Raw genomic sequence first — 14978 nt, forward strand, 5'->3', positions numbered from 1 at the left:
CTGATCCAAAGAGAATGAGATGTCTGTTGACAGAGGAATGGATAAAGAAGATGTGGTGCATATATAAAATGGAATACTACTCAGCCATTAAAAAGAATGAAATAATGCCATTTGCAGAAATGTGGATGGAACTAGAGATTGCCATACTGAGTGAAGCAAGTCAGAGAAGGAGGAACATCATATGACATCCCTTATATGTGAAATCTAAAAAGAAATGATACAGATGAAGGTATTTACAAAACAGAAAGGGACTCACAGACTTAGAGAATGAACTTATGATAGCTGGGGGGAAGTATGGGGGAAAGTATGGGGGAAGTATGGAAGGGAAGATAGTTAGGGAGTTCAGGATCAGTATGTACACACTGCTATATTTAAAATGGATAACCAACATGCATATCTCAGGGAATTCTGCTCAATGGCAGCCTGGATGGGAGAAAGTCTGGGGGAGAAGGGATACATATACATGTATGGTTGAGTCCTTTTGCTGTTCACCCAAAATTATCACTACATTGTTGATTGGCCATACTCCCTTTAAAAGAAAAAAAAAAGTGGGTGAGAGACATGCGATTTGAACCTGACACATCCAGGAGTCTTTATCGTCTCTGGGTGCAACTGTGCCCTGACTTTTGGCATGTTTCTTGATTTTTGCCTTCCAGCTAGAAACTAGCCAAGAAGCTATGTCCCCATGCAGACAGATACATGAGCAGGGGTAAGATGAACCAGCCAAAGTGAGAGGCAAGAAAAATAGCCTTGCAATGCAACCACTTAGACAAAGTCAAATATAGATGTAACAACTAATTATAGGAGAAAGCTGCAAAGTGCGTTATAAAATCAAGTGTTTGCACAGAAACATTTTTGCTAGAAAGCAAAGTGGTAGCTCATTTGCATGTTTGGTATTGTTAGCATACAAAGGAGCTGAACTGCTAAAATTAAGATAGTGAGTTGTTTGAAAACCTCATTTTAAAATAGAATAAATCACACCACAGACAGATGTTTAAGAGTGTGCCTGATGTGGGGAGAGCTGGCCTCCAGTGTGAGGCTTGGCAGGGTTGAGCCTTCACTCTGGAAAGGCCAACCACATTTCTCTCTGAACTGCAGGGATTGGGGATATGGGAAACTCAGTATCTAAGGTTTCCTGGGAGAGGGCCTTGGTTGGAGGGGGGCTTCCAGTCTGGGGCTGGACTGAGAGTGAGTATCAATTCTAGTAGCTACCAGTGGCAAGTACATGCCAAGTGCTCATGGGCAGTAGATGTGAAATGTCAGGGGCCAACTCTGCATTTACATACCCTGAGAGCTCACTCTAGTCCCAGCTCTCACATGCAGCCTCAATTTTAGCCCTCATCCAACATCATGAGTTAAAGTATTAGTATCATGGTTGCCATCCCATTTCACAGATTGAACATGTGGAGGACGGGAGAGGTTGTAAAACATCTCCTGAATCCAATAGGAGGCAAGTAGGGGTGGCTCTAAATCGACCCAAGTGTAACATTATAGAGATTTCTGATCATCAGACCTTTTTATTGCACACCCCATTATGAAGAAAATGCGTGAAGAGACACTTCCATCACTATCTACTTATTGATTTATAAATGATACACAAGCATGACTACATTATCTACTGTATATAACAAAACTCCAAGTAGAAATAGGGAAATAATGAGATAGAGAAAAATATGGAAATATTCCTGTTTTCTTCACACTAAAATGGATTATCTCCATTTTTCAGGGTGTGAGTTTTTCCCACATTGGAGATAAGTACTTAACCAGTATGCATTTCATTCTAACATGTCCTAGGCTTGGGAGGTATATTAGTCTGGGTTCTTGAGAGAAACAGAATATGTGTATGTGTGTGTGTGCATGGATGCGTGTGTGTATAATATGTCTCCAATGGGAGATATAGCTGTATCTATCTATCATACACCTATTTATTGATGGAGAGAGACTGATTGATTATGATGCATTGACTCACAAGATCATGGAGCCTGAGAAGTTCCACAATCCACCATGTGCAAACTGAAGCCTGGGGAAGAGAATGGGGGACCCCATGAGGCTGGTCCTGTAATTCCACTCAGGTCTTAAAGCCAGCAAATCAGGGGAGCTGATGATGGTGTAAATCCCAGTCCAAAGGCAGAAGACCTGTATATTGCTCAGTCAGGCAGTCAAGAAGGAAATGGATGCTCTCCCTCACACATGGGGGAGGCTGATCTACTTTCCCTAGTCCGTCAATTCAAATGCTAGTTCATGAGGAAATATGCCCAAAGATGATCCCAGAAACAAAGTTTAATCTGAGCATCCCATGGCTGGTCAAACTGACACATAAAATGAACCTTTGCAGGCATGTGTGTGTGCTAAGTTACTTCAGTCATGTCTAACTCTTTGTAACCCTATGGACTGTAGCCTGCCAGGCTCCTCTGGCCATGGGATTCTCCAAGCAACAATACTGGAGTGGGTTGCCATGCCCTCCTGAAGGGGATCTTCCTGACCCAAGGATGAAACCCAGTCTCTTAGGTCTACTGCGTTGGCAGGCAATTTCTTTGCCACTGAACCACCTGCTTTTGACGTATAAGGTACTATTTGTAGGTTACAGGGGTGAGGTGGAGATATGTGGGGACCATTGTTCAGTTTTCCACAACATCTCTCACAAGGTTTGCCCAACTGTGACTTTTCACAGACTCAAAGCTCCACAAGTACAGAGGCCACCACTTAGGGAGGCCAACCATCCAGGGGCTTTCCTGGTGTTTGCACGGAAAATTCCCTGTCCCAGCAAACTCTCAGACCCAGACAAACCAGGACAGTGTGTCCCTTTACTGCTTCCTATAGGCGCATGGTACCGTATTTACAGTAGCACACAGTGAGTGCTAAATTGACCCTTTTTCCAGAGCTGAAATGACCTTTCCTTAAAGTCTCTCTAGACTTTTCTAATCTCTGTAATTTCCCTTTATGATCCAGATTGGCAAGAAGATCAAACCAGTCCATGCTAAAGGAATCAGTCCTAAATATTCATTGGAAGGATGGAAGCTGAAGTTCCAATACTTTGGCCACCTGATGTGAAGAGCTGACTCATTTGAGCAGACCCTGATGCTGGGAAAGATTGAAGGCAGGAGGAGAAGGGGATGACAGAGGATGAGATGGTTGGATGGCATCCCTGACTCGACAGACATGAGTTTGAGCAAGCTCTGGGACTTGGTAATCGACAGGGAAGCCTGGCTTGCTGCAGTCCATGGGGCCTCTAAGAATCAAGCATGACTGGGCGAGAGACTGAAATGAACTGAACTGATAATCCAGATCTCCCCCAAATCTTGAATATTTATCCAAGTCCCATGTTCATTGCACAATCTCTTATTCCTACATGCATATAAATTGTTTCATGAAAATAAATTCTGATGCTTCACTACAACATTAAACCCATGAACCTAGACATGAAATCATCTTGTATCTTTCTCCTTCAGGTCCTAAAATAGACCTCAAAACAACAAAATGCTGAGTGGATACTTGCCATCCCACCTTGCCATCACAAGGCAACTACACAAAATTGTGGTGTAAAGATGTGATAGAGATGGAGAAGAGAGCAGGGGTGGGGGTCTTAAATCATGACAGATTATTGGTGGTGATGAATTCAAAGCCATTGCCTAAAACAGTCATTTTCATAATTTTTGAAATATGTGTCACATTTGAATGTTTTCATCTGTAGTAAAGTTTTTTTTTCTTTCTTTTTTTTTACTTAAATACATTTGAAAAGAAGACTAAATATTTAGTGGTAGCTCAGTGGTAAAGAATCCGCCTGCCAATGCAGGAGATGCAGGTTCAATCCCTGGCTCAGGAAGATCCCTGGAGAAGGAAATGGAAGCCCATTCCAGTATTCTTGCCTGGGAAATCCATGGACAGAGGAGCCTAGTGGGCTACAGTCCAAGGGGTCACAGAGATTGGACCTAGCTGAGTACACACAAATACAAATGTTTAGTATGCCCGTTTTCTCCCACTACACATTATCATAAATCTGAGGTTACTGGAATTATCTATTGCTGTATAACAAAATAGCCCCAAAAATTACTGACTTAAAACAACATTTACTATCTCATGGTTTCCACAGCTCAGGAATCCAGGTGTAGCTTGGCTGAGTTCTAAGCCTGTGGTCTCTTAGGAGGCTGTAGTTGAGGTGTCCGTTGGGGTTACTGTGGTCTTGAAGCTGGGCTAAGGAAGAATTTGCTTCCAAGTTCTCTCCGTGGCTTTTGGCAGGATTCAGTTTCTCCCAGGGGTTGCACTGACGACCTCAGCTCCTTGATGGCAGTGGGCCAGAGGCCACCCTCAGTTCCAGGCCACCCGGGCCTCTCCATAGGGCAGCTCACAACTTGACAACTGTCTTCATTGAACTGAACAAGTCAGAAAGCAAGAGAAGGCATGCTAATGAGACAGTCGTAGATTTTTGTAACCAACCACATCTTGAACGGGACAGCTCAGTACTTTAGAAGCAAGTCGCTAGTTCTAGCCCAGACTTCACAGGGAGTGGATTATCCAAGGGCGTGGCATCTCAAGGTGGAAATCGTGTGAGACCACGTTCCATGTCTGTCCAGACCACTACACTCTCTGAAATCAGCGTTCTTACTCTCAGGGTTCAGGTTTTGCATGTTGGCAATTCCTCACATTAGGGATGCAGACAGACTTAACTTGGCACAGGTGGCGGTGGACAGAGGGCATGAGGAGGCGGGGGAGTTAAGAGCCAGCCACAGAGAGACCACAGGAAACGTGTGGATGTCAGGGCAAAGAGGTTGAGTGGGAAGATGAGTGTGAACTGCTTCACTGGAATGGAAAGATCACTGGAGAAAAATGAGGCTGTAGAATTTTCTGAAGTAGGAGAAAATTTTAGAACCAGTCAGCAACCAGTCACTACTTTCCCTTGTACATATCAGGCCCAGCTCAGTGAGAAATTAAGTAATAGCTTTTTCATTTGCAGAGAAAATTATTTCAGATGGATTTTAACAGATAGCATTTGATAGAGATAGATTTGATGTGAATTCATTCTGTATTTGAACATAAATTTTCCCAATGATTCTGCACTACTCTCTATAGCTGAGCACACCCCAAATCCCATGAGAACTTAGATCTTATCCAGTCCTCTAGAGCAAAGTTCAGCAAAACTATGGGAACCAAAGCTGGCCAGCTGCCTGTTGGTTTATGATCCAAGAGGTAAGAATTTTTTTTTTTTTACATTCTGAAATAGTTACATTTTAAATGGTTATACAAGTACCTACATAATAGCCTTAATTTTTAACTCCTGACTGGCAAAGCCTAAAATATTTATTATAAGAAAATGTGTACCAATTCTTGCTCTAGAGTTCCACAAAGCTTCAGACCCAGCACAAAGAGGGGTCAAAAAGAGATGAGTTATATTGTTGTTTTAGAAAGAACAGGAGGAAAGTTCTTGTTTTCAAGAGAAGGGAGGGAAGGAGAAAAGGAAGATTCTTATAGCTCACAGCATCTACAGCCTTCATGCCACCCCAGCCCACCTCCACCTGTACTGATGCCGTAAATACCCAAGCTGACAAGGGAAACACCATCCAAGACTGGCTGTCTTTCAGCCATCAAAACCTCTTAGACCAAAAGGTACTGAAATATCTTTAGGTTAAAAGGAAAGATAATGTTAGGACCTAACCAAAAAGGAAAAACAGAAACATCACTTCAAAAACACTAATGCGAAAAGATACATGTATCCCAGTGTTCACAGCAGAATGATTTACAACAGCCAAGACATGGAAGCAATCTAAATGTCCATCAGCAGATGAATGGATAAAGTGGATGTGGCATGTATGTAATGGAATACTACTTGATCATAGAAAAGAATGGAATTTTGCCATTCGCAACAACACGGATGGAATTGGAGGGCTTTATACTAAGTGAAATAAATCAGAGAAATACTGTATGATGTTGTTTATATGTGGAATCTAAAAAGTAAAACAAATTAGTGAATATAGCATAAAATAAGCAAACTCAACAGATATAGAGAACAAATTAAGTGTTATTGGAGGTGGTGGGGGGCAATATACCAGGGATGAGGGAGTGAAGGGTACAAACCATTGGGTATAAGACAGGCTGTATTGAACAGCATGGTGAATGTAGCTAATATTTTGTAATAACTGAAAATGTAGTGTAACTTTAAAAATGTATCAAATAATTTTTTTAAATGTGTCCCCATTATCTGGAAACTATTGTGGTAGTGGCTTAAAGGGAAAAGAAGAAGTTCTCAATAAAAACCCTTACTTAGTCCAAGAAATGTAGAAGAGAGGGATGGAAAAGAAACAGTTTAAAAAAGAAGAACCAAGGGGCCTAGAACTTTACACAAGGGGATGTAAACAAGAAGACTGCATATATATACAGTTTTTTTTTTGAAGGAGAACATAACATATCTTCAGGAAGTGAGAACAATATGTGAAAGTTTCCCCAAAAGTGTTGTCTAAGTAACATGCTATTGAAACTAGAAAAGAATCAGTCTAAAACCCCTTGAGATTTAAAACCTATGGCAAAATTATGAATCCATTGTCATGAAGGGAGTGAACAGAATCACAAAAACCACATGTTTCTGTCCATAATAATAAATATCTCTAACAAGAGTAGAGAAGACTGCAGTGGAAGAAGTGTCTGACTTGGACTGAACTTTCTCAACCTTTGAGGCCAGTGTTTCTAATTGCTGTCATACCACTTCCTTCTTCTGTCAGAGAACAGCTTGAAGATATCTATTTTTAACATCTCACAATGTTCCCTGGAATTGAGTTGCAACAGATGAAGGTATTGATGAGCATGGGATGGCAGTTGCTTAAGAAGGTAAAATTATGCTTATCAGTTGATCCGGTCATTCTACTCCCAGATATTTACACAAGAAATATGGAAGCATGTGTCCATATGAAGACTTCTATACAAGTGTTTACAGCTGCTATTTGGAATAGCTGAAAGCTGGAAACAATCCAATGTTCTTCAACAGATGGACGAATAAACAAATTGTGGTATATCTATACAATTGGATATTACCTGAGGATTAAAAGAAATACTCTATGGGTATGTACTATGACATTTATGAATCTCATAATAATTATACTGAGTGAAAGTGATAAATCAGACCAAAAATATATATATGCTGTATTACTCCATTTATATGAAAGTATATGAAATGTAAACTGATAATAGAGATCATATTGGTTATTTGGAGAGGTGGATAAGAAGGAAGAAATTAAAATGAGACATGAAGAAATAGGTGACTGATGAATTTGTTCATTATATTGTGTGTAGTGATGGCTTCAGGAATGCATATATACATCAAAATTTATCAAGTTGTGCACATTAAATGGGTAGCTTAATTTATGTCAATTACACCCTTGCAGGTCAGGAAGCAACAGTTAGAACTGGACATGGAACAACAGACTGGATCCAAATAGGAAAAGGAGTACGTCAAGGCTATATGTTGTCACCCTGCTTATTTAACTTATATGCAGAGTACATCATGAGAAACGCTGGACTGGAAGAAACACAAGCTGGAATCAAGATTCCTGGGAGAAATATCAATAACCTCAGATATGCAGATGACACCACCCTTATGGCAGAAAGTGAAGAGGAACTATAAAGTCTCTTGATGAAAGTTAAAGAGGAGAGTGAAAAAGTTGGCTTAAAGCTCAACATTCGGAAAACGAAGATCATGGCATCTGGTCCCAACACTTCATGGGAAATAGATGGGGAAACAGTGGAAACAGTGTCAGACTTTATTTTGGGGGGCTCCAAAATCACTGCAGATGGTGACTGCAGCCATGAAATTAAAAGATGCTTACTCCTTGGAAGGAAAGTTATGACCAACCTAGATAGCATATTCAAAAGCAGAGATATTACTTTGCCAACAACAGTTCGTCTAGTCGAGGCTATGGTTTTTCCAGTGGTCATGTATGGATGTGAGAGTTGGACTGTGAAGAAGGCTGAGCGCCAAAGAATTGATGCTTTTGAACTGTGGTGTTGGAGAAGACTTGAGATTCCCTTGGACTGCAAGGAGATCCAACCAGTCCATTCTGAAGGAGATCAGCCCTGGGATTTCTTTGGAAGGAATGATGCTGAAGCTGAAACTCCAGTACTTTGGCCACCTCATGCAAAGAGTTGACTCATTGGAAAAGACTCTGATGCTGGGAGGGATTGGGGGCAGGAGGAGAAGGGGATGACAGAGGATGAGGTGGCTGGATGGCATCACTGACTCGATGGATGTGAGTCTGAGTGAACTCCGGGAGTTGGTGATGGACAGGGAGGCCTGGCCTGCTGTGATTCATGGGGTCGCAAAGAGTCGGACACGACTGAGCAACTGAAGTGAACTAAGCTGGTTTAAAAAAAAAAAAAAGCCTTGTTCAAAAATTCAGTATTGTTAAAATGCCAGTTCTTCCCAACTTTATCTATCAGTTCAGTACAGTTCAGTTGCTCAGTCATGTCTGACTTTTTTCAGTCTCATGGACTGCAGCATGCCAGGCCTCCCTGTCCTTTACAAACTCTGAGAGTCTACTCAAACTCATGTCCATTGAGTCGGTGATGCCATCCAACCATCTCATCCTCTGTCATCTCCTTCTCCCCCCACCTTCAATCTTTCCTAGCATCAGCACTTTTTTTCAATGAGTCAGTTCTTTGCATCAGGTGACCAAAGTTTTGGACTTTCAGTTTCAATATCAGTCCTTCCAATGAATATTCAGGACTGATTTCCTTTAGGATGGAATGGTTGGATCTCTTTGCAGTCCAAGGGACTCTCAAGAGTCCTCCAATACCACGGTTTAAAAGCATCAATTTTTTGTCACTCAGCTTTCTTTATAGTCCAACTCTCACATCCACACATGACTACTGGAAAAACCATAGCTTTGACTAGATGGACCTTTGTTGGCAAAGTAGCATCTCCGTTTTTTAATAAGCTGTCTAGTTTGCTCATAGCTTTTCCTCTAAGGAGTAAGCGTCTTTTAATTTCATGGCTGCAGTCACCATTTGCAGTGATCGTGGAGCCTCCTAAAATAATATTTGTCACTGTTTCCCCATCTATTTACCATGAAGTGATGGGACCAGATGGTAGGATCTTTGTTTTCTGAATGTTGAGTTTTAAGCCAACTTTTTCACTCTCCTCTTTCACTTTCATCAAGAGGCTCTTTAGTTCCTCCTCTTCATTTCCTGCCATAAGTGTGGTGTCATCTGCATATCTGAGGTTATTGATATTTCTCCCAGCAATCTTGATTCCAGCTTGTGCTTTATCCAGTCCAGCATTTCTCTTGATGTACTCTGCATGTAAATTAAATAAGCAGGGTGACAATATACAGCCTTGACATACTCCTTTCTTGATTTGGAACCAGTCTGTTGTTCCATGTCCAGTTCTAACTGTTGCTTCTTGAACTGCATACAGATTTCTCAGGAGGCAGGTCAGGTGGCATGATATTCCCACCTCTTGAAGAATTTTCCAAAGTTTGTTGTGATCCACACAGTCAAAGGTTTGGCATAGTCAATAAAGCAGAAATAGATGTTTTTCTAGAACTCTCTTGATTTTTTGATGATCCAGTTGATGTTGGCAATTTGATCTCTGGTTCCTCTGCCTCTTCTAAATCCAGCTTGAGCATCTGGAAGTTCATGGTTCATATACTGTTGAAGCCTGGCTTGGAGAATTTTGAGCATTACTTTGCTAATGTGTGAGATGAGTGCAATAGTGTGGTAGTTTGAGCATTCTTTGGCATTGCCTTTCTTTGGGATTGGAATGAAAACTGACTTTTTCCGGTCCTGTGGCCACTGCTGAGTTTTCCAAATTTGCTGGCATGTTGAGTGCAGCACTTTCACAGCATCATCTTTTAGGATTTGAAAGAGCTCAAATGGAGCTCCATCACCTTCATGAACTTTGTTGGTAGTGATGCTTCCTGAGGCCTACTTCACTTTGCATTCCAAGATGTCTGGCTCCAGCTGAGTGATCACACCATCGTGGTTATCTGGATCATGCAGATGTTATTTTTTATAGTTCTTCTGTGTATTCTTGCCACCTCTTCTTAATATCTTCTGCTTTTGTTAGGTCCATACCATTTCTGTGCTTTATTGTGCCCATCTTTGCATGAAAAGTTCCCTTGGTATCTTGAATTTTCTTCAAGAGATCGCTAGTCTTTCCCAGTCTATTGTTTTCCTCAATTTCTTTACATTGATCACTGAGGAAGGCTTTCTTATCTCTCCTTGCTATTCTTTTGTATAGCTTTCCTTTTTTCCCTTGCCTTTCGCTTCTCTTCTTTTCATAGCCGTTTGTAAGGCCTCCTCAGACAACCATTTGCCCTTTTGCATTTCTTTTTCTTGGGAATGGTCTTGGTCATGGCCTTCTGTACAATGACACGAACTTTCATCCATAGTTCTTCAGGCACTCTGTCTATCAGATCTAATCCCTTGAATCTATTTGTCACTTTTAGGTCATGCCTGAATGGTCTAGTGGTTTTCCCTGCTTTCTTCCATTTAAGTCTGAATTTGGCAATAAGGAGTTCATGATCTGAGCCACAGTCAGCTCCCTGTCTTGTTTTTGCTGACTATAGTTTCTCCATCTTTGGTTGCAAAGAATATAATCAATCTGATTTTGGTATTGAGTATCTGGTCAAGTCCATGCGTAGTCTTCTCTTGTGTTGTTGGAAGAGGGTGTTTGCTAGATTTAACATAATCCTAGCACATCATTTTATAAATACAGACAAATGGATTCTAAAGTTTATATACAAAAAAAAGCGAAACCATTTTTTCTAGAATCTCTGTGTGTGTGTTAGTTGCTTAGTCATGTCCAACTCTTTGTGACCCCATGGACTGTAGTTCACCAGGCTCCTCTGTCCATGGAATTCTCCAGGCATGTATACTGGAGTGGGTTGCCATTCCCTTCTCCAGGGGATCTTCTCAACCCAGGGACTGAACCCAGGTCTCCCACATTGCAGGCAGAACCTTTACCATCTGAGACAACAGGAAGCCCAATGTCAATTCTTCCCAACTTTATATATATATATATATATATATATATATATATATATATATATATATATATATAGTTTTAACATAATGCCAGCACACTATTTTGTAGATCAGTTTAGTTCAGTCGCTCAGTCGTGTCTGAATCTTTCCGACCCCATGGATACAGACAAACTGATTCTGAGGTTTATATATGTTAAAAATTTTTTTTCTAGAGTTCATATATGTGTGTTAATATACGATAGTTGTTTTTCTCTTTCTGACTTACTTCACTCTAGGTTCATCCACCTCACTAGAACTTACTCAGTTTTGATGAAGCTACTTGCAGGGAAAGAATGGAGGCTCAGATGTAAAGAATGCACTTGTGGACCCAGTGGGGGAAGGAGAGAGTGGGATGAGTGGAGAAAATAGTATCAGGGTATATATATATAACCATGTGTAAAATACATAGCTGGTGAGAAGTTGCTCTATAACCAAGGGAGCACATACTGGTACTCTGGGGGGATCTAGAGGGGTGGGCTAAAGGGAGGGGAAAGAGGCTCGAGAGGAAGGGGATATATGTATAATTATGACTGATTCATGTCATTGTATGGAATAAATGAGTACAACATTGTAAAGCAATTTTCCTCCAACTAAAAAAAATAAATAGAAAAAAAATTAAGAGTATGTACCCAGAAAATAAAAAGAAAACAAAAGACTCAGAATAGCCAAAATAATGCTGAAAATAAAAAACAAATTTGGAGGACTGACAGCAGTGAGCTTCAAAACTTACTATAAACCTACAATAATCAAGGCAGCATAGTATTAGAAAAAGAATAGACACATAGTTCAGTGGGACAGAGAGAAAGCCCAGAAATAGAGTCACACAACTATAGTCAACTGATCCTTGACAAAAGAGCAAAGCCGATTTAATCACAAGAAGATAGAAGATAGTCTTGTAAACAAATGTGCTTGGAGACATTTTGACTTGCATAAGAAAAAATGTATTTAAACACAGACTTTACACTTTTAAAAAAACTAACTCAAAATGAATCACAGACCTAAAAGAAAACTTTGAAAGTATAACATAGGAGAAAATCTTAAATTTGGTAATAAGGTTTAGATACAGCACCAAAAGCACAATTCATAAAAGAAATGATTGATTAGTTGGTCTTTATTAAGTTAAAACCTTCTGCTTTGAAAAAGAGACTGTTTTGCAAATGAAAAGACAAATCACAGATTGGGAGAAAATCTTTGTAAAACACAGATCTGACAAAAGAACTGGTATCCAAAATATACAAAGAACTCTTAAAACTCAACAACAAAAGAAAAAGCCCAAGTAAAAATGGGGAAAAGATATGAACAGACACTTTCCTAGAAAAGATACACAGGTGGATAATAAGCATATGAAAGATGTTCAACATCATTTGTCATTAGGGAACTGCAAATTAAAGCAACAAGATACCATTATACTATTAGAATGGCTAAGATTCAAAACTGAAAACACCAAGTGCTAGTGCGGATGTGGAGAAACAGGAACACTCCCTCATTGCTGACCGGAATGCAAAATAGCGCAGCTATTTTAGAAGACAATTTGGCAGTTTCTTACACAGCTAAGCATATTTTACCACATGACAGATAATTGCACTCGTAGGTATTTATTCAATTGAGTTGAAAACGTTTGTTCATCAAAATATGCACATGAATGCTTATAACAGCTATATTTTGATTATTCACCCCAAACTGCAAGAAACTGAGCTGTCCTTTCATGGGTGAATAAATACATCGTGAAGGTGACAGCTGTTCTGTCGTGTCAGACTCTGCAACCCACTAGGCTCCTCCGTCCATGAGATTTCCCAGGCAAGAATAATGGAGTGGGGAGCCATTCCTTTCTTCAGGGGATCTTCCTCACCCAGGAATCAAACCTGAGCCTCCTGCATTGAAAGCAGATTCTTTACCATCTGAGCCATCAAAGAAGCCGAATAAATCGTGGTACATCCAAACAATGGAATATTTTCAGTGATTAAAAGAAATGAGCTTCCAAGCCACATAAAGCTATGGAGGAAACTTAAATGTATATTCTTTGGTGAAAAAAAGCCATTCTGACAAGGCTACCTTCTGTATGATTCCAGTTATATGTCATTCTGGGAAAGGTAAAATAATAAAGATACTAGGAAGGTTAGTGATTGCCAGGAGTTTGGAGGGGAGGTGAAAGGAATGAATAGATGTAGCACAGGGGATTGGTGGTAAAAATATTCAGTATGATTGTGTGATGGTGGATACATGACACTACATATTTGTAAAAACCCATAGAACTTTATGGCACAAAGAGTCAACCTTAATGTATAAAAATTTGAAACAATAATTTAGAATCTCAGAGGGTCCCAGGAATGAATGCAGACTGCAATGAGATTCTCACTATATAGTGAAACAACCTTGTGGAAGGGAATGGGGGGAAGGTGCTGAACTAAGTCATTTTGGAAATGGAATCCGTAAGACTAAAAGCAAAAGGAGCTGCACATAAGCTCTGTACTCATTGACAAAGTTGTTTCTGACAGGGGTGTGTGTGTTAAGTCGTTTCAGTCATGTCTGACTCTTTGCCACTTCATGGACTGTAGCCCACCAGGCTCCTTTGTCTAGGGGATTCTCCAGGCGAGAATATGGAGTGGGTTGCTGTGCCCTCCTCCAGGGACTCTTCCAGACCCAGGGATTGAACTCACACCGCCTACCTCTCCTGCACTGGCATACAGATCCTTTACCACTAGTGCCAGCTGGGAAGCCCTTCTGATGGGGGTCTAGGTTAACAATTCTGACAGCGGTGTACATGTGCATTGGAATTGAACAATTCATTAAGTGGATGGGGAATTTGGGAGGCAGGTTTCTTGACGCTGTTGTGGGAACTTACATAAACAAGCGGAGAAGAATAGAATGATCCATATGGTAACGGATCAGAGTTAGAGATACCAGTAAGAGGTCATGTTTATCTTAAAATAGATAGAGATGGTTACATAGAGAAATATTTATAGATATGTGTATATACACAGGTTAATATAAAATACAGATACTCCTTTGCCCTGTCAACTTAGGGGGTTCAGATGCAATGATACCCTAGTAATGATAAATCCATCTAGTACCCAGATTTTAGTTTCTAATACCATATTCCAGTTAAAGTAACCTCTTAAAACAAAGGCTGATTCTTGGACTAGAGGAAGAAATAAAGATGAGCCTGGAGCGTCTTGTATTGCCAGAAAATAAGGACATGGTAAAAGAAAAACAAACAACAAAAATTAAAAAAAAAATAAACCCCAAACACATTGATAGATACATGTCAAGGGGGCACAGGATTTAACTTAAAGAGCACACAATGGTCAAAGCTGAAACAAATTGAGTTAAAAGATAAAGTAGTATTTGATTATAACCCAAAGTATAAAATAAATATTCACAAGGACATACTGATATAAATAAATATTGGGTAAGTTAATAAATGGAGAAGAGCCAAATTGGCCAGGCAGAAAGATTCCAAATAAATTATGTAGTTACTTCGTCCTCAAGGAGGGAGATAATAAACCCCCAGTCCTTAAGTGAAGGCTACACATTCCCTTCCAAAGAGGACACTATAGAAAGAAATGGACAGAGTAATGGAAGTAAATGGACAGAGTTTACAGTAGAGAAACCTCATAAGCACTAACTGAACCAGGTGACCAAGATGAACACCAACAACAATAGATCATGTTGATTGCATGTATCCTTGATATGATGTGATTAAAATGAGATTTTAAATTTTTATTTTTTTATTTTATATACCTCGACAGCCTATTAAAAAGCAGAGACATTACTTTGCCAACAAAGGTCCATCTAGTCAAAGCTTTTGTTTTTCCAGTAGTCACATATGGATGTGAGAATTGAACTATAAAGAAAGTTGAGGTCCAAAGAATTGATGTTTTAGAACTATGGTGTTGGAGAAAACTCTTGAGAGTGCCTTGGACTGCAAGGAGATCAAGCCAGTCAATTCTAAAGGAAATCAGTCCTGAATA

At 40.0% G+C, this 14978-nt stretch overlaps 1 long non-coding RNA gene across 1 annotated transcript in view; it reads right to left on the reverse strand.

The window, feature by feature from the left end:
* Positions 1 to 2262: 2262 nt before the first annotated feature.
* LOC109573051 (uncharacterized) overlaps positions 2263 to 14978 on the reverse strand; it is a 71267-nt gene continuing 58551 nt past the window's right edge. The window contains exon 3 of the long non-coding RNA XR_011561477.1: positions 2263 to 4370. This is a non-coding gene — a long non-coding RNA (uncharacterized lncRNA). The remainder of the gene's footprint in view (positions 4371 to 14978) is intronic.

This window comes from Bos indicus, chromosome 18, assembly GCF_029378745.1.
Source record: "Bos indicus isolate NIAB-ARS_2022 breed Sahiwal x Tharparkar chromosome 18, NIAB-ARS_B.indTharparkar_mat_pri_1.0, whole genome shotgun sequence".
NCBI lineage: Eukaryota > Metazoa > Chordata > Mammalia > Artiodactyla > Bovidae > Bos > Bos indicus.